Source organism: Littorina saxatilis, linkage group LG9 (assembly GCF_037325665.1).
Source record: "Littorina saxatilis isolate snail1 linkage group LG9, US_GU_Lsax_2.0, whole genome shotgun sequence".
In the NCBI taxonomy this organism is placed as follows: Eukaryota; Metazoa; Mollusca; class Gastropoda; order Littorinimorpha; family Littorinidae; genus Littorina; species Littorina saxatilis.
Window position 1 is genome coordinate 45,414,258 of NC_090253.1, and position 25,000 is coordinate 45,439,257.

General features: G+C 41.9%; 2 long non-coding RNA genes across 2 annotated transcripts in view; both read left to right on the top strand.

Moving 5' to 3' along the window:
- Positions 1 to 25,000, top strand: part of LOC138976225 (uncharacterized) — a 525,645-nt gene that overhangs the window by 474,669 nt on the left and 25,976 nt on the right. The window lies entirely within an intron of this gene.
- Positions 11,312 to 15,631, top strand: LOC138977434 (uncharacterized). Its single transcript, XR_011459276.1, has 3 exons — positions 11,312 to 11,592; positions 12,247 to 12,395; positions 15,211 to 15,631. It is a non-coding gene; the product is annotated as an uncharacterized lncRNA (long non-coding RNA).

Consider the following 25,000-nt stretch of genomic DNA (forward strand, 5'->3'; position numbering starts at 1 on the left):
CACACACACACACACACACACACAGTAGAATAATGTATCCTTAGTCATTCGCTCGTTAGCAAAACAAAGAAACAAACGATGACAGTATTCTTTAAATTCACGCTGTACTGTAACCAGAATTTATCTTTACGTTCGTTTCGTTCCTATTGTGCTACGATCCGCAAATTGTAATGTTCCGACCTCGCTTTCGAAAGTGTCGTCTGCCGAACCGGGTAGCAGCTGGCTCCCAGCTCTGTCAAAACTTGCTAAACCCGTAAAAACACAACACATGTTCACCATAGCGACTAAGTACAAATGTTGAGTACCAAACAGTTGCATCGAATAGACGAATAAAAGTTACAAAAAGTCTGTTCATCGGGTGACACTTACCTGTATGTCAAGAGTGTGGGGACATGAGACAGGACAGTGAAATGTTGTTAAACGCATGGGTGCAGCGCTCTGATCTTCGGTGCAGAGTGAACATTTGTTAAACGCATGGGTGCAGCGCTCTGATCTTCGGTGCAGGGTGAAATCCAGATCCACACATCCATGTAGCTGTCGGATCTACGGTGCAAACATGGACCCAGCACTCTGATCTTCGGTGCAGAGTGAATTTCCATCGCATCAGCTTTCATCATGGCTTCCTCAGTTCAAGACGCTACTGATGATACCACACGACTTCGTACTCCAACAGAAAAAGGGCAACTTCAGTTTGAGGATACCAGAAACTTTCTGGTAAGCAAAGTGCAACGCTCTCTTGATCAATTAGACAACGTTACTTCTAAATGCAACGCTGCAAACGACAAAAATGCTGCTTCATCTCTACTACGCGATTTACAAGAGGCTCGTGATAGTTCCGAAATGCAAGCAAACATTTACACAGACTTTTTGCTCAGGCAGAGAACGAAGGAAAGTGTCAGCGAGTCAAACATGTTCAAAGATACGTTCGCGCAAAGATTGAAAAAATCGTGCGACGCTCAGCAAAGCTTGCAATTCCTGCTGGATGAAGCCAAATCGACTAGTAGCCGAGGACGAAGTGGTCGTACTCATAGTAGTTCAGGAAGCAACGCATCTCTTCAATGGTTCGGGCCAAAGCACTTGCAGCCAGGGCATGGGCTGACTTCGCTCATAAGGAGTATGACTTGAAGGCATCACTTGCGAAAGTCGAGGAAGAAGTGAAGGTGGCTGCCGCGAAGGCGAAGCGCCTGAGGTCGGAATATGAAGCGGAGCTTTGCTTGGTTGCACAGCAAAAGGATGCTGCAGCGGCGGAGGCAGAGGCTGACGCTTTTGTAGAACATGATGGTTCATTGTTCAGTGTGAAGAGTGAGCACCCGAGGGACAGAACCGATAGGTATGTGGCGGGTCTTGGAGAGTTCACACACGTACGTGAAAAGGAAACAAACTCAACTCCCCCGTCAGAACGTGAACACGACATTCACTCAGCATGCCAATTCACGCCTCGGCAAAAACAGATTTTTACAGTCTGCAGAGGGTGATTTAGCAAAATTCTTGCTGAAAAAGGATCTTCATCTGTCAAGACTAGCTGTGTTCAACGAACAAGCAGAGTGTTTCGCAGTGTGGAAAAGCAGTTTCATCTCGGTCATGACAGAGTTGAGTGTATCACCACAAGAAGAGCTGGACTTACTCGTCAAACATCTTGGTTTTGAATCCTCGAAGTACGCTCAGAGCATAAGAGCATCCAACGCCACTGATCTTGCCCGGGGATTGAGGCTCCTCTGGAGGCGTCTAGATGAACGTTTCGGATCTCCAAAACTGGTAGAAGCTCGACTCAGAGAGAGGATTGAGAATTTCCCTCAGATCACTAAAAAAAGACTCGAGAAAACTCTATGATCTTTGCGACTTGTGTGATGAAATCAACTCTGCAAAAGATGATGAAAATGTAGGGCCCATCCTAAAAATGTACGACACATCCATCGGCACGAACAAAATCGTTGCAAAACTGCCTCCCAACTTGAAACACAAATGGACAGAACGAGCCTCCAGTTACAAACAGAGACACGGGGTCGTGTTCCCTCCATTTACATTTTTTGTGGAATTCCTGCAGAATGTGGCTAAAGTACAAAATGATCCTGCTTTCTGTTTTGACAATGACAATGTTGGCAAGTCAAAAACTGACTTAGAAAGATCAACGGTTGTGAATCGTAGGGTTGAAGTGTCTAACGATGAAGCCGGCAGTATTCACACAGATAAATGCCCTATTCACAATGCCAGTCATTCCTTGACCGCATGCAAAGCCTTTCAATCAAAGTCGTTTGAAGAAAAACAACAGTTCCTCAAGGAGAAAAGTTTGTGCTTACGGTGTTTGGTTTCGTCTGAGCACAGAGCCAACAAGTGTACAGCAACTATCAAATGCAAAAAATGTGGAAAGCCACATCTTGCTGTGATGCACCGTGGGCCTTCTGAAATGCCTCGCCCTTCAGATACTAAAGGTCATGGCGGGGAGAGAGATAGTGCAGGTACCGGAATCTCAAGCGGAGTGGGAGCTAAGTGTACATCTATCTGTGGTGCATTCCGCAGTAGGTCTTACGGCAAAGTCGTCTTAACGCGAGTCTTTTCCGAAAACTGTTCTCAGAAGAGTGTAGAAGTGTACGCTGTGATAGACGATCAGAGCAACAGAACACTGGCTTCACCAGATTTGCTAGATCAACTTGGAGTTGACACCGAACAGCACACATACACATTGTCTTCCTGTTCCGGAACGCAGTCTATGAGTGGTCGCAAAGCGTCAGGTTTGTGTGTCCAGTGCCATGACAAGCAGATGACGCTAGCCCTTCCTGTTGTGATAGAATGTGATAGCATCCCGCAAGACATGTCGGAGATCCCCACTCCAGATGTAGCACACGGTCATGCTCATCTACAGCCAATCGCCGCGAGTATCCCTCCTCTCCACCCTGAGATCGAAATTGGCTTGCTCATAGGTCGAGATCTCCCTATGGCGCATCATGTGTTGGAGCAGATTCTCGGAGCACCATCAGCACCGTTTGCTCAACGTCTTCCTCTTGGTTGGACAGTAGTTGGAGATGTTTGTCTTGGGAAAGTTCACAAACCTTCGCACGTCCGTGAAAGTGAGTGAAGAAGATGAACTAGGTGCTAGTGTTCAGAAGAACCAAAGATGACGAGAAAATTGGCTTGTCTGTTGAAGACAGCAAGTTCGTGGCCATGATGGACAAACGATTTCAGAAAAACGCCGATGGACGCTGGTCAGCGTCTCTTTCGCTACGTTCTGAGAACAATATCTTCAGTCATTGTAAGAGAGACAAAAGTGGCAACATGTTGAAACAAACTTTAAAGAAGGAGACATTGTGCTACTATGTGATTCTGGATCCCATCGAAATAATTGGCCTGTTGGTTTGATTGTTCGTGCATTCCGTAGTGACTCAGACTCCTTGGTCCGTTCAGAAGTCCGAGTCATAAAGGATAACCAACCTGTTACATATGTTAGACCGATAACTCAATTGGTTCGTTTGTGAAACTGCAACCGTGACAGTTCCATGTGTGACATTGTGCTGATTTACTTTCAGAAAGTTGGTAATCTCTTTATATCCTGTTTGCGACCAGAAGTTAGAAACTGGTTAGTGTTAAGAGATGAAGTGTGTTAAATCAACATACACGATGGTATTATTTATGTCTTCTTGAAAAGCCTTTTCTTTCATTTGGTTTAAACAAGATTTTATTAATGAAATACAGGGTGGCATGTATATACGATATAAACATTTGTGGCCACACAACAAGCTAAGCTTATATTAAGTGTGGTTTCTTTCATTTGTCTTATAGTGATGTTATTTGAATATCAGACGGGGAGTGTACGGTAACCAGGATGTATCTTTACTTTCGTTTCGTTCCTATTGTGCTACGATCCGCAAATTGTAATGTTCCGACCTCGCTTTCGAAAGTGTCGTCTGCCGAACCGGGCAGCAGCTGGCTCCCAGCTCTGTCAAAACTTGCTAAACCCGTAAAAACACAACACATTTTCACCATAGCGACTAAGTACAAATATTGAGTACCAAACAGTTGCATCGAATAGACGAATAAAAGTAACAAAAAGTCTGTTCATTGGGTGACACTTACCTGTATGTCAAGAGTTTGGGGACATGAGACAGGACACACGCTTTGAATCTCTACCGGAAGATTGCTGTGCCAAAATAAAAGCGGACTATTTCTACCAGCTTTGCTATATGACCTGTTTGTTTTTGAGGCGACGTTTCTCTAAGAAACAATGTATTTCAGCCAATATTCCCTCACCATAGCTCTGTTTGTCACTTCTCCTGCATTCTGTCTTTACACGAACAATATTGCGAACAACATCGTTGATATCAGTGATACATCAGCGAATGATGCAAAAAACAGCGTTGAATATAATGATGTATCAGCTTATGGCATGGACAAACGCGTTGATATCAATACTATGTCGGCCCATGATGCAGAAAAAAGCCATGACTACAGTGATCCATCAGCCTTTGATACCGACTACGCAGAAGAAACACAAGTACAGAAAACTGCACATTACTCTTTCGTTGAAGAGATTCCTTTGGACGAGGGCGAATGGAGTGTGGACATAATTACGCCCTTGTTTGTAGAGAAGGCGGATTGCAACCAAGAAGAAATAGCCTACTGCCTGCAGCAAAACCAACACCTCCAGTCACTCACCAACAAGCTGACAGTTCACTACGATGAAGGTGGCAGCGATGACGCCAATGATGCCGAAGGCCCGATGACTTGTACAATTAGCGTCACTACCCCAGAACAGACGTTCCAGGTAGACATGTCGAGTGCCGGGCTGGGAAAGTGCAGTCTTCAAAACTACGTCAACATTTCCGATGGAGAGAATTCTCAAACCTGGCACCACACGTGAGACTATGGCCGTGTGTTTTTCTTCAACGCCGTGCAAAACAGTATGACGCTGGTGATTCGTCTAGCAAGATGGCGGACTGTTGACAGGTGTGTGTGTTGGGCTCCAGTAAAAGTGACTGTGGTGTGTGTCTGCCTATCATGACAAGCCGACTGCTAATGGTTTGCTTTATTACCCGACAACAATATGGTATGTTGAGACCCTGTGTATGAATTGCAAGCTGCTGACTTTTCTTTTCGATACAATGAGTGACATTGCATGTTTGACACAGCTACAGCGACAGTTACCTGCAGTTACCTGTATAAGCACGCGCACGTGAATCTCTCTTGTTACCTGCTGTGTCCGTACTGCGCTGCGCTGTGCTACAGTGAATCAGTTTATAGCTGTGGCCTAGTTTTAGGCTCTATTGTGACTTTGGTTTTTCACTAGCATGTGGTTTGCCGCGCGCCCGGTCGAAGTGTGTGATTGATACATGTGAACCACGGTGAACCACGGTGACAACTGACATGTCGAAGGCAAGAAGGGGACTTACATTCACTACACCTTTGATAACCTTTCAGATCGCCTTTTTCTAGCGGTGTGTCGTCAAAGAGACAGAAAGTTCAGGAAGAGGAGGAGGAGGTGATTCCTAGTACGAGCGAGGGTCAGGGGACTGTCGGAGGTGGTGGCATGGGTTCACCGCAACTGCAGTCAGTCATGAGTGGTCTTTCCTCTGAAACTTTTCAAGACGCTATCATTTCAAAAGTTAGCGAAGCTCTGGCTATTTGTAAGTCTTCTGGTGATGACTCGAACGATCCAATTGTGAAGATGGTGCCCATGATGGCCACAGCAATGTCAGTGGTGGTTAGTGAGGTGGTGAGGGGTGTGATGACAGGGATCGAAGAACGTTTGGAATCGATTGTCTCCCCTAGACGAGAACCGAGGTCTGAAAGGTTGCTGTCTGCTGTGCGTGTACTAACCTACGAAAATGACAGACTTCAGCAGTACACTAGGCAAGAGAGTGTCAGGGTGTTTGGTAGTCCGCAGAGTGTTGGTGAGGCAGCGGAAGAGGTGGAGAAGAAAGCCATCAAAGTCTTTCAGGATGCAGGTGTGGACGTGAGTGAGGCTGACATTTCTGTGTCACACAGAGCAGGAAAAGTAGTGAAAGGGTCTCGCCCCATACTTGTTAGATTTGTTTCTCGCTGCAAGCGAAGTGAAGTGATGAACAACAAGAAAACCCTCAAAGACAACCCGTATTACAAGAATGTCTCCATCAATGAGGGCCAGGTTGTTGGGCTTTGTCAAGAAACTCGGCCGGTACAATGCTTGGACCATCGACGGCAAGATCTTCTGTGCGAAGAAGTCACCTCCTGGCCTTCATCCATCAGACCGTCCCAAACCGGTCGTCATTGACACGCCTGATGACCTATTCAAGCTGGGCGTCACCGAAGTCGACTACCATGCCCTGGGTCTGTCGCACCTTGCTGAGTAACCTGCAGATGGGGGTCTGGGGTCTGCCATGACGGAGGGTTAGCGGTGCCCTGGGAGCATTGATTCAGCGTCTCCCCTTCATGTGAGCCAGGTGTGTGGTGCTGCGAACTATGAGAAGAAAGGAGGTGGTGGTTTTGGGAAAGACTTTGGTGGTCCCAACAGTGATGGCAATGATGAGGGTGGTGGAGACATAATTGTGATTAGCTATAGGGGTGGTGGTGAAGAGAGAGGTGAAGTCGGTGAAGACAGAGTGGTAAAGGACTGTGACGGTGATGGTGGTGAGAAGGGAGGTGAACACAGAATGGTGGAGGACTATGATGGTGATGGTGGTGATAAGAGAGGTGAAGACAGAGTGGTAAAGGACTATGATGGTGATGGTGGTGATAAGAGAGGGGAAGACAGAGTGGTAAAGGAATGTGATGGTGATGGTGGTGAAGAGGGAGGTGAAGACAGAGTGGTAAAGGACTGTGATTTACTTTAATTGGTGTTTAACGTCGTTTTCAACCACGAAGGTTATATCGCGACGGAGGACTGTGATGGTGATGGTGGTGATAAGAGAGGTGAAGACAGAGTGGTGAAGGACTGTGATGGTGATGGTGGTGATAAGAGAGGTGAAGACAGAGTGGTGAAGGACTGTGATGGTGATGGTGGTGATAAGAGAGGTGAAGACAGAGTGGTGAAGGACTGTGATGGTGATGGTGGTGATAAGAGAGGTGAAGACAGAGTGGTGAAGGACTGTGATGGTGATGGTGGTGATAAGAGAGGTGAAGACAGAGTGGTGAAGGACTGTGATGGTGATGGTGGTGATAAGAGAGGTGAAGACAGAGTGGTGAAGGACTGTGATGGTGATGGTGGTGATAAGAGAGGTGAAGACATAGTGAATGACTGTGGTGGTGATGGTGGTAAAAAGAGAGGTGCAGACAGAGTGAATGACTGTGGTGGTAATGAGAGAGGTGCAGACAGAGTGAATGACTGTGGTGGTGATGAGAGAGGTGAAGACAGAGTGAATGACTGTGGTGATAATGGTGGTGATGAGAGAGGTACAGACAGAGTGAATGACTGTGGTGGTGATGAGAGAGGTGCAGACAGAGTGAATGACTGTGGTGGTGATGGTGGTAATGAGAGAGGTGCAGACAGAGTGAATGACTGTAGTGGTGATGAGAGAGGTGAAGACAGAGTGAATGACTGTGGTGGTGATGAGAGAGGTGCAGACAGAGTGAATGACTGTGGTGGTGATGGTGGTAATGAGAGAGGTGCAGACAGAGTGAATGACTGTGGTGGTGATGAGAGAGGTGAAGACAGAGTGAATGACTGTGGTGATGATGGTGGTGATGAGAGAGGTGAAGATAGAGTGAATGACTGTGGTGGTGATGGTGATAATGAGAGAGGTGCAGACAGAGTGAATGACTGTGGTGGTGATGAGAGAGGTGAAGACAGAGTGAATGACTGTGGTGGTGTTGAGAGAGGTGAAAATAGAGTGAATGACTGTGGTGATGAAGATAGCGTGAATGACTGGGGTGATGATGGTGGTAAAGAGGGAGGTAAAGACAGAGTGGTGAAGGACTGTGGTGATACTGATAATGTTGATGTTGTTGATGTGTATGCAAATGTTTCTGATGTTTAAATGTTGCATGACTCTCTGGATGTTGGCAATGCGCATGAAATGGATAATGTTGTAATGTCAGATGTTGATGTTCATTTTGACTCGTTAGATGTTGAGAATGTACGTAACAAATCTACTGTTAAAATAGATACATATGCAATGTTAATACTGAGATTGGAGATTCCTTTAGTACTGAATATAGTATTGAGGATAATCCTGATATACTCTCCTGCTTAGCGCTTGATGTCTGTGGAATCACTTCAAAGCTAACATTTCCTGAATTTGTAAAACTTATTGCCAAATATGACATTATTTGTTTTAGTGAGAGCAAACTTGATGATGTTGATGAGATTAACATTCCAGGATACATAGCATTCTATAAGAATAGAGGACAATTTCGCAGAAAATCAGGTGGTGTATTAGTTTTATTACGGGAAGTGTTTGCTAATAATATAACTATTTTTGAAGAAAAAAAGCTGTCACATAAGATAAAAAAAAAAAAGAGATGAAAATATGGCATAGATTTTTGGATGTAGAAATGTGTGAGAATGCGCTATTTTTTAAGTTAGATAAGAAAATACTTGGCCGTGACATCCTTTTCTGTGCTTTATATATTCCCCCAGAAGTATCACCTTACCATAATAAAGATGTTTATGCTGAATTAGAAGAGGTGTACATGCAGTTTGGGGTAGATAATGATTATGTTTGTCTTTTAGGAGACTTAAATTCCCGCACTGGTCATCTGAGTGAAATGTTGTATGAAGATGATCAGCATTCAGAAGGTTTTGTTGATAATGACTTGTTTGGCTCTGATGAGGTTGGTACTCTAATAGGTGAGCGGGCCTCACAGGATAATAATACTAATAACCTTGGTTTTAAATTGATTGATTTTTGTAAAATGACTGGCTTAGTTATTGCTAATGGTAGAGTTGGCGATGATACAGAGGTTGGTAAATGCACATGTAAGGATAAGAGCGTTGTTGATTATTGCATCCTGTCAAAAGATTTGTTCTCGAAAGTTGAATATTTTTCTGTGATGGAATTTTGTGAAATGTATTCTGACGTACACTGTCCTGTTGTTTTGCATTTATTAAAACATAATGAAGTACGCGTTAATGATTGCCTAGCAGACGATGTGGAAAAAAAAATGAAGATTTGCTGTCTAAAAGTAGAGAAAAGGATAACAAGTACACAAAACCAAAATGGGATAATAACAATGGGACCAAGTTAGCTTTTGTAGTTAATCTGAATGAGGATGATATTTATACTGTTGAAACTAAATTACAAAATATGCTAGCTACAAGTGAGAGTACGACAACAGATGACGTTGATAGTGTTACAAATAAGATTTGTGATATTTTAAATTGTTCTGCTGAGAAAATCGGTGTAATTAAAGAACAAAAATTTATGAAAAAGCCACGTTCAAAGAAATTCAAACTGCAACAACCATGGTTTAGTGCAATTTGCAAAGAGAAAAGAAAAATATTTTTACGTGCAAAAAACAAAGCAAGACGCTTTAAAAATGTGTAAAAAAAAGAGTGCTTTTAAAGAATACAAAAAGACAATAAAAAAGGAATGCAAGTTATATCATAATGAGTTCGTTAAAACTTTGAGAAAGTTAAGAAGAACTGACCCGAGAGCATACTAGAATCTTCTAAATAAAAATAAAAATAAATAAAAATAATTCCAAAACTACCTATCCAACTTGTTCGGAGTTTTTCGAACATTTCACTAAACTACAAGAGACCATGTTTTTACTTTGCATTGTATATATTTTTTCTCAACAAAAAGAAGCGACTGTTTTGTGCATTTGTAGACTATGAAAAAGCGTTTGATAAAGTTCGCCGTGCAATTGTATGGGAGAAATTAGTTAGTTCTGATGTTAATGGGAAGCTTTTAAAAACTGTAAGAAATGTGTACGAAAATGCCAAGTCTTGCGTTAAAGTTAATAGTGAGTGTTCTGGATATTTTCCCAGTTTGAGTGGAGTTAGACAAGGGAAAAACTTGTCACCGCTGTTTTTTGTTCTATTTTTAAATGATCTAAAGCCTTTTCTGTTGGAAAACAGTAATGGTTTACAATCTATGTCAAGAGAGGCTATTGTTATAGGGCTATTGTGGTTGGAATGGATGATACTGGATGATACTGATGTAAATGCTTTGTTTCAAATGTTTTTATTACTGAATGCGGATGATACTGTGATCTACTCAGAGTTTGGAGAAAACCTCCAGTTCAGTGCTGTCGGCACAAGAGAGGCCCTTGAAATCGTCGAACTATCACCAAGTCAAGGCAAGGACGCTTATTGCTAACATTTTGTTTCGTGTTGTTTTCTGTTGTGTTAGTTTTGTCTCCTTTGACTAAGGACCTTGGAATATTAGCCATCTGCAGGCCAATTAGGCAAGGCAACTGATCTGGCAACATCGTGTTTTGTGTTGTTTTAAGTTATGTCGGGCCCTGGAAATTGCCTAGCCATCTGCAATACAAGGGCACTTCTGGTCATATCTGGTTTTGTTTAAAGACACATAGATTTTGCTATATTTCTGGAGTTCAAGTGAGATAGGTTCATAGTTCCTTGACACTGTACGTGTTTCCTGTCAGCGATGTTTTGGAGTGCTCGGGGTACTCTTTTTCCTGTGTATATACTGCCTTGCATATCACCTTAGATCGCCCCAGGCTTTTACAGAGAACAACATCAGTCCTCCACTTCGACTCACACCAACAATCTGGTTTCTGTGCTGGGTGGAGATTGTTGACTGATCGATGTTGTAAATTGACACCCTTGCCATGGACCATCCTCGAGCTATATTCGCAACACATCCGACCGACTGTTTAACTGAATATTTCTGTCCAAAGTGTGAGAAAATATAGCAAACATGATCGGATCAAACTTGTATTCGGCGCCAGTTGCTTTAGCAACAGTATTGTGCACACGCTAGTGTTATTCTTTCGTTGTGATTTCAGAACAAACAAGTCGCGTAAGGCGAAATTACTACATTTAGTCAAGCTGTGGAACTCACAGAATGAAACTGAACGCACTGCGTTTTTTCACAATGACCGTATATCCTTGGCATTCGATGTCATTAATTCAACAAATAAGCCCACAAATTTGTGTGGCATATTTCCAGTTTGTGGACCACAAAAATAAGGCCAAAAATTTGTGGGCCACATTTCCAGTTTGTGGACCACAAAATGAAGGCCAAAACAAAATGTGGGCCACGAAATGTGCGCCATAAAAAAAGGCAAATTTATAAAAGTAGTCCTTAAATAAAATATGAAGCAAGTTTTTGTGGACCATAACATTCGATTGATCACTTTTCCGAGAAGTCGGTTTTAAGACACAATAAAACGCTCTTCCTCAGTGGAGTACAGAATAGTAGTGTTGACGAAAAAACATGGCAGCCGTCGTTCGTGACTGACATTGGAAACAATCTAATATTTGGCAGTCTATCTAATATTTGGCAGTTCAACACGTCCACCAGAGAAATATATCGACAAAGAAGTTGATACACTGACTGCCCTTCTGAAGGAATGCAATCGGGATGTGAATGGTACAGCTGATTTTGGACACGGTCTGCCTTGAATGGGGAGGTTGGCGATGAATCGCACTGTACACTACAGAACATTTTCCTCTGTCTCACTGATTTTCAATCATCGGTTTGGATCAACCAGCAGGTAAGTTATTGTTTTGAAAATCCAAGACATGACCATTGCAAACGTGGCCTTTGTAGAACTGAGCAAGATGTATCTGTTGTGTATGTGTGTGTTACTGAGTAACTGGGTATGACTGTGAGTCACTGAGTGTGTTTAATTGTTGTGTTCTGTATCTGTATCTCTGTATCTGTGCGTTACGTCGCTAGCATCCAGATTGCTGGCTTTGGCGCGACGGGTGGGTGTGCGCAGCGACGTCGTTTAGCGACGGCTGGTGGTCAGCGCCGACTTGAATGCCTCAGTAGAGGCTGAGTGGACAACTGTGTTGTCCAGGTGATTCCACTCTATTGTGGATCGTGGGAAGAACGACTGTCTGTATTGTTCGGTGTTGCAGCGTGGTACAGCGAAACACCTGGGGTTTTTTTTAAATAATTGTCTATGGGGTTGCTACCAACCAGTTCTTTTTTTTTACTCAAGTTTATAAAATGCTTGATATCTTTAATCTGCATGCACATAATGAAATGCTGCTGTGTATCAGTGTATGAACTATGGTTGTAAATGAATAAACATAACAATTACTGAATTAGTGAGTGATTTGGCTCTGATATTGAAGTTGAAATAGTACTTATTTCATTTTCAAGACATGTTATGTTAATAGTGTTCTGGGTTTTTTTTCAGGCCTCCCGAGAAACCAGAGATGATGTGCATCATTCATACAGCTCCTGTCTTCCAGGTCCAACAGTTTACCTTTAAACATGGATACATGTACTGGAGAGGTATCAGGATGACTTGGCGTGGTGCTTTACATTACAGACTACCCCTGAAGAGTAAGTTACACATTTCTTTACCACTTACAGCTTTTGCTTGTCATATATATATATATATATATATATATATATATATATATATATATATATATAGGTTACAACACGAGTGGTTTTTTATATGGCTTGTATTTTAGTCAAGACCCAGCGGATGAATATCATCGGGAGACACGAGCCTCTGGCGAGTGGCTCTCGATTGATATTCCCGCTGGGTCTTGACTGAAATACAAGCCATATAAAAAACCACGAGTGTTGTAATCTGTATATCCCATTCTACCATCAAACACAAAGTGTAGACTACTAGCGGCACTGTTGCGATCTGTGCAGGGTAAAACTGTTGCCAGCGAGACTTAGCCCTTTTGCAACCTTAAACTAAGTGACCGTCGCTGAAAAAATAAAACGAATGAGTGCATCGATAATTACGCGGTAACACTACTTTCAGAACATTTAAAAGCTTTAAGTAAAGGTTCATAAGTTGCAAGAAAGTAATGAAGTCGAATAGAAATTAATTTAGTTGAAGCGCACAATTCTTTTGTTTTGCGTTTCAGGTCGGCAGAACGGGCGAAACGGGTTTGGGACCCATTTGGCTTACTCGATTCAGAATCGATTCCACGTTGTTTTTCTCGAACGTGTGTAATTAGGCTTATTGACAGAGAAGCAAATTTTAGGGAACAAATATGTAGGTTTAGATTTAACCATTTGCTCCCTATTTGAAATGTATCTACGTGATAAACTGTTTTGCGAGTGTGTTTGCATGGATGAACTTAAACTGGTATGGGACGGTGTGAGGAAAACGCGACCGACACGTCTGTCACCGCCGATTGATTGCATTTTGAAGGAATATGACTGGATTACGGAAAAATATGTGGACTTACTGCAGAGCCAGGCAAAAGAGTAGACTTGCTCGCAAAACACGTGAAACAGCCGATGTTTGATAGCTGAAGGCGCACACCAAAACACACTACCGACAGATTCTCAAAAGTCGTCTGCTAACGATGCAAGGGGAGGGTACTCGTGTTTTTGTTTTGGTTCTCTAGCATCTGGTTATCTTGTAAGTTGAATGTTCGTTTTTTTCGACCTGCATTGCTTTCATAATGAAAGAAACTTTTGCTTATTGCATCTCATACATCAGATCAGTTCTGAAATTAATTTTTGCGTGCAACTGATATGGTTTTCTGAGCCGTGCAATACGATTTTAGAACTTCATACAAATGTGTCACATTGTTCGGCGCGAGGTCAAAGGTCGGGAGGAAAGTAGTCCTTTGCCCAAATCGGAATCTGCACTATCATATATTTTTTGGAGTCCATGATGTATTTATTGAGCTATAAAAATACAACATATATACCCATACTGAAGTAACAGAGACAAAGAAGGGAGGTCATGGGATATATATATATATATATATATATATATAGTAACATTAGGTATTGGTGATGGTAGTCTGAAGCTATAATTATAAACATGTACTGATGTAGATAATTCAGCAGTCTTTTGTTCTTTGTAAATTGTATTACAAGTACTTTGTAGATGAAATTATTCATACATTTGAAGATGCAAAGTAATACTGTGCGTGGTAATTGGTATGATGTACTTTGTATACATAAGGCCTAACAAAAAATAGGTGTGGTTACGGTAACCCGACCTACCCTATTTTTAGGGGCCGACCCTATAACTTTGTATTACATTTGTCAAAAAAACACACACAAGAAAACGAGTGCAGAAAACGCAATGAAAGCGAAAGCGCTCGAGTGGTCATGCAGACGACAGACGATGCAAGGGAAATTACTAAAAAGGCCCAACAGACGCTTGCCATGACAAAAATGGCGGCATCTTCTTCGGGTGCGAGTGCTACACGCTTGGTTGCTCTGGTATTAAGAAAAAAAAAGTATTAAAAAAAAAGTGATTGCCTACCTTCCTACCCTATTTATTTTGGCTATGTCACCTTAACCACACCTATATTTTTTTGTTTTGCCTAATAAAATATCTTTATTTTCTCTCTCCTTCCCATCTTAAAGTTTGTTGCAACCCTATACTCATAAAGTGCATTATACTGTTTGTATGAACATTGAACTATTGCGATGCAAGAAAGTAAAACATAAAATAGCTAGAATGAAAGATTTACTCATTACTGGAATTATTGTAAATACAGTCAGTCCTTTCCTTGGCTCACAATCACAGATTTGGCCAGTTTTTTTTTATTTGTTTTTTTTACATGGAATAAGAGTTACAATATAAATTTTAATACCGACTGTGTACTTGGATACCTACTTCTACATTCAACACCCTGACTGCCCTTACGCAGAGTTAGAATTTTCTGAATGAATTCACATCACATTTCTCAACAAAACTGTAAGGTGTCAACGCTAAATATATGGCTCATGCTGAATTTAAAAAATAGTAACTTTCCATCACATTCCAGAAAAGCTGCTCACATCAGCAGCATAACAAGATATCATGTTGTTAGAAAGGTTCTTCACTTCTTGTTCTTTTTAATTTTAATAATGAAAGATTATCTTTTTAATTTTAATGATGAAAGTATAAATATATCCATGAAATAAATGGTTTTCACAGGAAGGAATGATGGCACCTGTAATATTACAGAACAATGCTTACAGTTTAGTTCATAGTTGTCACTGCCAGTATCACCCACACTATTCTCCATCCCACTGATCTTGTGAAGAACAAGTATTACCTCCTACCTACCTTCCCGTACCCCCACCCCCAACACGCACCCTCTTCTCGATACCCAAAACATATCCCCATCAGCGCACAGCAAAGTCTGGATGTGCTCAGTAATACATTTTCTTTATTTTCCAGGAAGTGAGGTGCCGAGATATGACGTGCAGGCAGCTTGCAGAGTGGTGCCTGGCTTTGCTGCGGATGATGATCAGATTCAGTCCATTCTGTGCTGACAGAGCTCCCAGAACTGCTTTAATATAGTCCATCTGAAGATGCTTACACTTACAGAGGTTTTCTGTTGCCTTAGTGGTGAAATGAACATGTAACACATTAACAATAACATTCTACACAAATAATGTGTGGTGCGGTGTGGATCAAGGGTACATTTTCACTTATGTAAGTTGTCAATTCAGCTAAATACAGGTAGTGTTTGGTATGCAGATATTTTCTTACAGCAAACAGCGGTTTGTTTGTTTTTACTACATAAAGTGGTATTATCTGTTATGTTGTTTGAGTGCTTTAAGTTAAGCTGTTCACAGGCAGTATTTTACACACATGCTTAGCTTTGGGAGATGTGTGTGTATGTTTCAGTCAATGCGTGTTCATGTATACTTTGTTTGCAATATTAGAATTTAGATCTTTTAACTGCAACTGTGTGTGGGTGTGTATGTGTGACGGAGTGATTGAGTTTGTGTTACTGTTTGTCTAGTTCTTACGTGAGCCTTGAAGGCTTCGCCTCTTGTTAGATTTGTAATGACCAAAGTCATTAATCAATTTTTAGGCCACCAAGCTGAAATGCAATACCGAAGTCCGGCCTTCGTCGAAGATTGCTTAGCCACAATTTCAATCAATTTGATTGAAAAATGAGGGTGTGACAGTGCCGCCTCAACTTTTACAAAAAGCCGGATATGACGTCATCAAAGACATTTATCGAAAAAATGAAAAAAAAAATGGCCGGGGATATCATACCCAGAAACTCTCATGTCAAATGTCATAAAGATCGGTCCAGTAGTTTACTCTCAATCGCTCTACACACACACACGCACGCACACACACACACACACACACACACACACACACACACACACACACAGACACACATACACCACGACCCTCGTCTCGATTCCCCCTCTATGTTAAAACATTTAGTCAAAACTTGACTAAATGTAAATAGTTGGAATCAATTTGTAAACTTGCGCTGAGAGGGAATACTTACACCTGTGAAATATTGTTCATAATAGGGGTTAACATCAAGGGTCTGCCAATCCCGGAAATGCAGTAGGCATCCCAGAGATCCCTAAGTACCTCTCCCAAAGATAGTACTTTTCGGCTAGATTTACAGTTTCAGGCTGTTAGGACAACTTCTTTGAATATGTAGTTTTATGGAGGTTTTCTGGGGAAACTGAAAGGTAGCTCGTCAGGGGACAACTATTAAAACCCATATCCTTATTATTTTGTTTCTCGATAGAGAATAATCATTTATGGATGATTATTATACATTTCCCTTTTGGGGGTTTACTTGTATGTACTGGTGGTTGATTATCCAGATATACTCTCAGCGATTGAGGCTTTTGTTGTAGAAAATCCTCTCATTAAAAGAGGGTTTGTGGATCTCTTTTTACATTTAGTCAAGTTTTGACTAAATGTTTTAACGTAGAGGGGGAATCGAGACGAGGGCGTGGTGTATGTATGTGTGTATGTGTGTGTGTGTGTGTGTGTTTGTGTGTGTTTGTGTGTGTGTATGTGTGTGTGTGTGTGTGTGTGTGTGTGTGTGTGTGTGTGTGTGTGTGTGTGTGTGTGTGTGTGTGTGTGTGTGTAACGCGATTCTGAGAAACTATTGGACCGATCTTCATGAAACTTAACATGAGAGTTCCTGAGTATTATATCTCCAGATATCTTTTTTAGTTTTTGGATAAATATCTTGAAGATGGCCCTAAATACCTCAAGGAATACCTCAAGGAACTGCTCGTCACATATGACAATCCCTCTGACTACAACCTCCGCTCACGCGCTGACAGTCGCAAACTGGAAACTCTCGAGCGAAGCTTGCCTTCTTTTGGAGATCGCTCGTTTGCTTCTGCGGCTGCCATTGTCTGGAATTCTCTCCCTTCCTCCGTTCGCCATTCTGCTTCTAAGAACTCTTTCCGCAGTTCCCTTAAAACGCACCTTTTTCGCGAGTTCTTGTAAATTGTCCTTGCCATCTTTATAGACTGTTAGAGGTGAAGTTAGATTCGTTGTTTGAATGTGTCTTTTTTGTATAGTTGCTTCAGCTTTGATTGAGCCATAGGGTTGTGTATGAAATTTGCATTTAGTCTTTCTTTTTCTTGCTGAGTGTATGTACAGTCTAGAGAGGAGACGGACATGGTGTGAGCTTGTCCAGGGGGGTATATGAACATCTCAGTGGCAGGGGGATGGATGCACTTGCTAATGAGTGGGAGTGTGTATGCGCGTGGTGTGCACGAGGATGTATGCACGTGAGTGATATTTGTAAATGTGTATTATGATAATATCATCTTTGTATTTATATTATTGAAATTGTTATATCTCGATGTACAGCGCTAAGAGCATAGTTAAATTTGTGAAGCGGCGCTATTTAAGCTATCTTTATTATTATTATTATTATCATCTTTGATGACGTCATATCCGGCTTTTTGTGAAAGTTGAGGCAGCACTGTCACGCTCTCATTTTTCAACCAATTTGGTTTAAATTTTGGTCAAGTAATCTTCGACAAAGCCCGGACTCTGGTATTGCATTTCAGCTTGGAGGCTTCAAAGTTAATTATTGAGTTTGCTCATTAAATTTGTCATTAAAATCGATTTTTCGCAAACAGATTTAAAATTGATTGCATCGTATTCTTCATTAAATTTTGAATCTAACAATATATATACATATGTCATGTTTACTCTTAAAATGTGATCACAATTAACGAAAATAGGTTAATTAGTACTTCGATTAGTATTTAATAAATCGATCCAAAAATGATTTCATCTTATTCCTTATCATTTCCTGATTCCAAAAACATATAAATATAATATGTTGTATTCGAAACAAGCTCAAAAAGTTAAAAAGAATACAGAAAAGCGCGCTTCCCTGCTTACCGCAGTACGCTATTTCGCTACTCTTGCATGTCAGTTTCACTTCGTGTTGCACGGAAAAAATGAAAAATGAGCGACTTCCTTGCCGCGTGGATTGACGAAGCTGTTTTGTCTTGGTTTAAAAAAAAATGCAGTGCGTTCAGTTTTATTCTGTGGGTTCGACAGATTGACTAAATGTGTATATATTGCCCTGGATTGGGTTGTTGCTCTCTTAAAGTGAGGCAGATTGAGTTGAAGTACCTCTCAGTGATTTAGGTTTTCGTTGTACATGTATATGTACCTCTCATGATTTGAGGGTTTGATCACAGTAACTTTGATAGTGGAGGCTGAGCGTTCCCACTGAAGGTGAACGGAACGTTATGTAGAGATCAGTAGTCAAGGCTGTATAGCCCGTCGGTCTGTATGGCCCGTTGCCCTAGAACCTACCGATAAAATTATGTTCTCCTGGTTCTCTGCAAGGGGTGTAATGGTGTGTGCTGTTGGGAATAATTCTATCGCGTAAATAATGATTGTCTGGCGAACATGTTCAGTAATTACGTTTAATCTTGTTCAGTGCGGTGCTTCGCAGCATCTGTAAGGATGAGGTGCCTTTTTACATTTAGTCAAGTTTTGACTAAATGTTTTAACATAGAGGGGGAATCGAAACGAGGGTCGTGGTGTATGTGTGTGTGTGTGTGTGTGTATGTGTGTGTGTGCGTGCGTGCGTGTACAGCGATTCAGACCAAACTACTAGACCGATTTTTATGACATTTTACATGATAGTTCCTGGGATTGATATCCCCGAACGTTTTTTTTTTTTTATAACTGTCTTTGATGACGTCATATCCGGCTTTTTGTGAAAGTTAAGGCAGCACTGTCACGCTCTCATTTTTCAACCAAATTGGTTGAAATTTTGGTCAAGTAGTCTTCGACGAAGCCCGGACTTCGCTATTGCATTTCAGCGTGGTGGCCTAAAAATTAATTAATGACTTTGGTCATTAAAAATCGGAAAATTGTTAAAAAAAATTAAAAAAATTATAAAACGATCCAAATTTACGTTTATCTTATTCTCCATCATTTTCTGATTCCAAAAACATATAAATATGTTATATTTGGATTAAAAACAAGCTCTGAAAATTAAAAATATAAAAATTATTATCAAAATTAAATTGTCGAAATCAATTTAAAAACACTTTCATCTTATTCCTTGTCGGTTCCTGATTCCAAAAACATATAGATATGATATGTTTGGATTAAAAACACGCTCAGAAAGTTAAAACGAAGAAAGGTATAGAAAAGCGTGCTATCCTATCAGCGCAACTACTAAACCGCTCTTCTTGTCAATTTCACTGCCTTTGCCATGAGCATGAGCGGTGGACTGACGATGCTACGAGTATACGGTCTTGCTGAAAAATTGCATTGCGTTCAGTTTCATTCTGTGAGTTCGACAGCTACTTGACTAAATGTTGTATTTTCGCCTTACGCGACTTGTTCATCTTTAAGGGCGAGGTGCTATACTTTTTGAGGGGTATTAATGTGTGAATCTCTTCATAGAATAAAAAGATTCGCAACTGGAAACCTATCACACACAACTATCATCGGCCGTACGTGCCACTATTTGTTTTCAATTTAGCTTTTTCGTTTTTGTCTGCGCTAAATTCAATTAGCTGATGATCCACGCAGGTGATGAATTCAATGAGAACAAACAATCTCAATGTGAACAGATATAGCTATTCTGATAGACACGTGGGGGAATTCGGGGGCTGTGATTGGATGGTCTCACACATCCGTATTCCGATCATCAAACGATAACGCTACGGAAGTTGGCAATTGTTTGCCGATATCCAAACGATATCGGCAATAACAAAGACGCATGGTTCCGGTTTACCCATCTGTACCACACGATGTTTCAGGACTAAGCTAACAGCACTAATACACTGACAATGTTATTCTACTCAGAAATGTATTTCAGCTTTACAAATGACGATAACATACCTTTTTCTGCTAATTTCCCGATGAAACAGGGCTAAACCAATTATTTTCTGTCCTTAAACACTACAAAATGACCTAAGTCAAAAGATGTAGTTCGAACAGGGGGGTGACAAATATTTCATGGAACAGCCGTTTCTGTGTCAATGTGTAGGCCTACCTGTGTGAGCTCAGTTGCCACTGAGACACACTTTCGCATTCGGCTTTTCTTTATTTCGTAACTCCACACTGAATATCCCACTTCCCCACTAAAGTATTGATGATCGACCCTAGGTACTAACATTCATAAAGTCGTTTAAAAAAGAGTGTTTAACCTTTGCCGTGCTTCCTGGGTTCACCTGTACCCAGAGACACACTAAAATCATTGTAACTCTGGAACCATTAAAGGTATCGTTTTGAAATTTTAAGTATCTCTCACACACCTAATTTGCTCTCTGTCTGCAAATTTTTAGTGTGTACATGACAAAACATCAGAATTAATTGATTATGATAATTTACATAAACACTACCGATGGCGCGGGTTCACACATACCCATACTTTTAAAGAGTAGTAGTGATTGTAACTATCCCTCTGCCGACGGCGCGGGTTCTGCTACACCCATAATTACCAAAGCGGCGGAACAGTGTCTGTCTGCCTGTTTGTCTCCAAGAGACTGTCTGTCTCTCTGTTTGTCTGTCCGTATCTCTCTGTCTGTATGTCTGTTGTCAGTTGCTCTGTCTGTCTGTCTGTCTGTCTATCCGTCTATCTGACTGTCTGTCTATCTGACTGTCTGTCTCTGTCTCTCTCTCTCTCTGTCTGTCTGTCTCTCTGTCTGTCTCTCTCTCTGTCTCTCTCTCTGTCTCTCTCTCTTAGTCTCTCTCTCTGTCTCTCTCTCTTAGTCTCTCTCTCTGTCTCTCTTTCTTAGTCTCTCTCTCTCTCTCTTTCTTAGTCTCTCTCTCTCTTTCTTAGTCTCTCTCTCTCTCTCTTTCTCTCTCTCTTTCTTAGTCTCTCGCTCGCTCTCTTTCTTAGTCTCTCTCTCTCTTTCTTAGTCTCTCTCTCTCTTTCTTAGTCTCTCTCTCTCTCTTTTTCTTAGTCTCTCTCTCTCTCTTAGTCTCTAGCTCTCTCTTTCTTAGTCTCTCTCTCTCTCTCTTAGTCTCTCTCTCTTTCTTAGTCTCTCTTTCTCTCTCTCTTTCTTAGTCTCTCTCTCTCTCTCTTTTTTAGTCTCTCTCTCTCTCTCTTTCTTAGTCTCTCTCTCTCTCTTTCTTAGTCTCTCTCTTTCTTAGTCTCTCTCTCTCTTTCTTAGTCTCTCTCTCTCTAGCTCTTTCTTAGTCTCTCTCTCTCTCTTTTTCTTAGTCTCTCTCTCTCTCTCTTAGTCTCTCTCTCTCTCTCTTAGTCTCTCTCTCTCTCTCAGTCTTTCTTAGTCTCTCGCTCTCTCTCTTTCTTAGTCTCTCTCTCTCTTTCTTAGTCTCTCTCTCTCTCTTTCTTAGTCTCTCTCTCTCTTTCTTAGTCTCTCTCTCTCTCTCTCTTTCTTAGTCTCTCTCTCTCTTTCTTAGTCTCTCTCTCTCTCTCTCTCTCTCTCTCTCTTAGTCTCTCTCTCCCTTTCTTAGTCTCTCTCTCTCTCTCTTAGTCTCTCTCTCTTTCTTAGTCTCTCTTTCTCTCTCTTAGTCTCTCTCTCTCTCTTTCTTAGTCTCTCTTTCTCTTTTTTAGTCTCTCTCTCTCTTTCTTAGTCTCTCTCTCTCTTTCTTAGTCTCTCTCTCTCTCTTTCTTAGTCTCTCTCTCTCTCTTTCTTAGTCTCTCTCTCTCTCTTTCTTAGTCTCTCTCTCTCTTTCTTTGTCTCTCTCTCTCTCTTTCTTAGTCTCTCTCTCTTTCTTAGTCTCCCTCTCTCTCTTTCTTAGTCTCTCTCTCTCTTTCTTAGTCTCTCTTTCTCTCTCTTAGTCTTTCTCTCTCTCTTTCTTAGTCTCTCTCTCTCTCTATTTCTTAGTCTCTCTCTCTCTTTATTTGTCTCTCTCTCTCTCTTTATTTGTCTCTCTCTCTCTATCTTTCTTAGTCTCTCTCTCTCTTTCTTAGTATCTCTCTCTCTTTCTTAGTCTCTCTCTCTCTTTCTTAGTCTCTCTCTCTTTCTTAGTCTCTCTCTCTCTCTTTCTTAGTCTCTCTCTCTCTCTTAGTCTCTCTCTCTTTCTTAGTCTCTCTCTCTTTCTTAGTCTCTCTCTCTCTCTCTTTCTTAGTCTCCCTCTCTCTCTCTCTTTCTTAGACTCTCTCTCTCTCTCTTTCTTAGTCTCTCTCTCTTTCTTAGTCTCTCTCTCTCTCTCTTTCTTAGTCTCTCTCTCTCTCTTTCTTAGTCTCTCTCTCTCTCTCTCTCTCTCTCTTTCTTAGTCTCTTTCTTAGTCTCTCTCTCTCTCTCTCTCTCTCTTTCTTAGTCTCTCAGTCTCTCCCTCCCCCTCTCCCTCCCCCTCTCCCTCCCCTGCAAGAGGTCGGTGAAGGGAGAAACTCGATGCAACCACTGAAGTAGCGCTGTGGGTTTCCCTGAACCCACCCCGTCGTTAGAGAAATAAACGGTAAAAACCCTCTTTCAAATGTATGGGTTCAGACAAACCCGCATCGTCGTTAGAGGAATAAACGGTAAAAACCCTCTTTCAAATGTATGGGTTCAGACAAACCCGCATCGTCGTTAGAGGAATAAACGGTAAAAACCCTCTTTCAAATGTATGGGTTCAGACAAACCCGCATCGTCGGGAGTGTGTAGTCAAAAGCGGCATCCGGCAAAGGTTAAACTGAGGTTGAAAAAATCGCTTCATGACGAGACAAGTAATGCCGACGAGTCGAAGACGAGTCGCATTATGCTTGTTTGAGTCTAAATATCAGACCCTATTGCTACGCTAAACACTCACTAGCGGTTGTATTGCTTTTCTAACCTTGCTTTGTTCAAATTGTTGTTCCAAACTGGCAAAATGACAATGTTTGCGTCGATGAGTTGATCTCAGGTTTTGTAGCAGACGAGTTTCCGTCTCATTCAAGGGACGTAACCACACAAATCGAATGCAGTTGGAGTTTTTCTTCGAAAGTCAGAAAGCGTGTAGCGGTGTGGCTGCGCGAAAATGATGCGCGTAAGGAACACAATAACTGTCATTTTGTAAGTTTGGAACAACAAATCAAGGTCAGAACAGCTATATAATCGCTATTGTGTTTTCAGCGTAGCAATAGGGTCCGCTATTTAGACTCGAACAAGTATAATGCGACTCGTCTTCGACTCGTCGGCATTATACTTGTCTCGTCTAAATATCGGACCCTATTTCTACGCTGAAAACACAATAGCTGTTAATAGCGGCGAGGTCGTGGTTCCTAATATATATCTAGTGAATTGTTGCTCTTATCCTATGTAAAAGCCAGGGGTGGGGTGGGGTGGGGGAAAGGGGTGTCTTTGGTCACTTACAAAATGGTTTACACAGGTAGGAAGGTATCAATAAGACTCGGCTAAAAAAAAATATCCCTTGTTTTGTAGGTTACATCCAAACTGTGGGTTTTGGTGAGGGAAAGACTTACCCAAAATTAACAGATACCTGGCTGCAGATGTCTCCCCCCTCAGATCACGTGACTCTCCTGAGCGTGCACAGGCTTCACCTTGAGGCGGCCCGCTGCTGGGACCGGGTGGACGTGTACGCTGGGGGGACATCGGAGGGGGAGAGAGTGTGGAAGGTGTGCGCTACCTCCCCGCCCCGCCCCACCCTGTTGGACACACGGGAGATCCACGTGCACTTTAAGAGTGACATTAGCCACAGTAACAGGGCTAGGGGATTCCAACTGCTGTATTCTTATCACCCGGTGAGTGACACTGCTCTGCGTTCAGTTTGCTGCATGATGATGATGATAATGGCGACGACGACGACGATGATGATGATGATGATGATGATGATGATGATGATGATGATGATGCTGCTGATGCTGCTGCTGATGACGATGGTGATGATGGCGACGATGATGATGGTAATGATGATGACGACGACGACGACGATACTGCTGATGATGATGACGACGACGATGATGATGACGATGATGATGATGATGATGATGATGATGATGATGATGATGGCGACGATGATGATGGTAATGATGACGACGACGATACTGCTGATGATGACGACGACGATGGTGATGACGACGATGATGATGATGACGATGATGATGGTGATGATGATGATGATGACGATGATGACGATGATGATGATGGCGACGATGATGATGGTAATGATGACGACGACGACGACGATACTGCTGATGATGACGACGACGACGATGATGCTGTCGATTACGACGACGATGACGATGGTGATGACGACGATGACGATGATGATGATGATGATGATGATGATGACGATGATGATCATGATGATCATGATGATCATGATGATGATGATGTGCGGAACTGCCTGTTGAGGGAAGTCGAGCTACAAGAGTCAGGCGTAACGAAACAATGTGAACATGACAGGTGTCCCATCAGCCATTGCGTGTCAATGGCGGCCTGTGGAACTGTTCGGTGCCAGAGTTACCGGCCTTTACTGATCACTTCCGGTGTAACGTGGAGAGGGAGTGTGAGGGAGGGGAGGACGAGGCGGACTGTTTCTACATTGGTCACTGCGGTCAAGGACATCTGACACTGGACGACAGGTGTGTGTGTGTGTGTGTGTGTGTGTGTGTGTGTGTGTGTGTGTGTGTGTGTGTGTGTGTGTGTGTGTGTGTGTGTGTGTGTGTGTGTGTGTGTGTGTGTGTGTGTGTGTGTGTGTGTGTGTGTGTGTATGTGTGTGTGTGTGTGTGTATGTGTGTGTGTGTGTGTGTGTGTGTGTGTGTGTGTGTGTGTGTGTGTGTATGTGTGTGTGTGTGTGTGTGTGT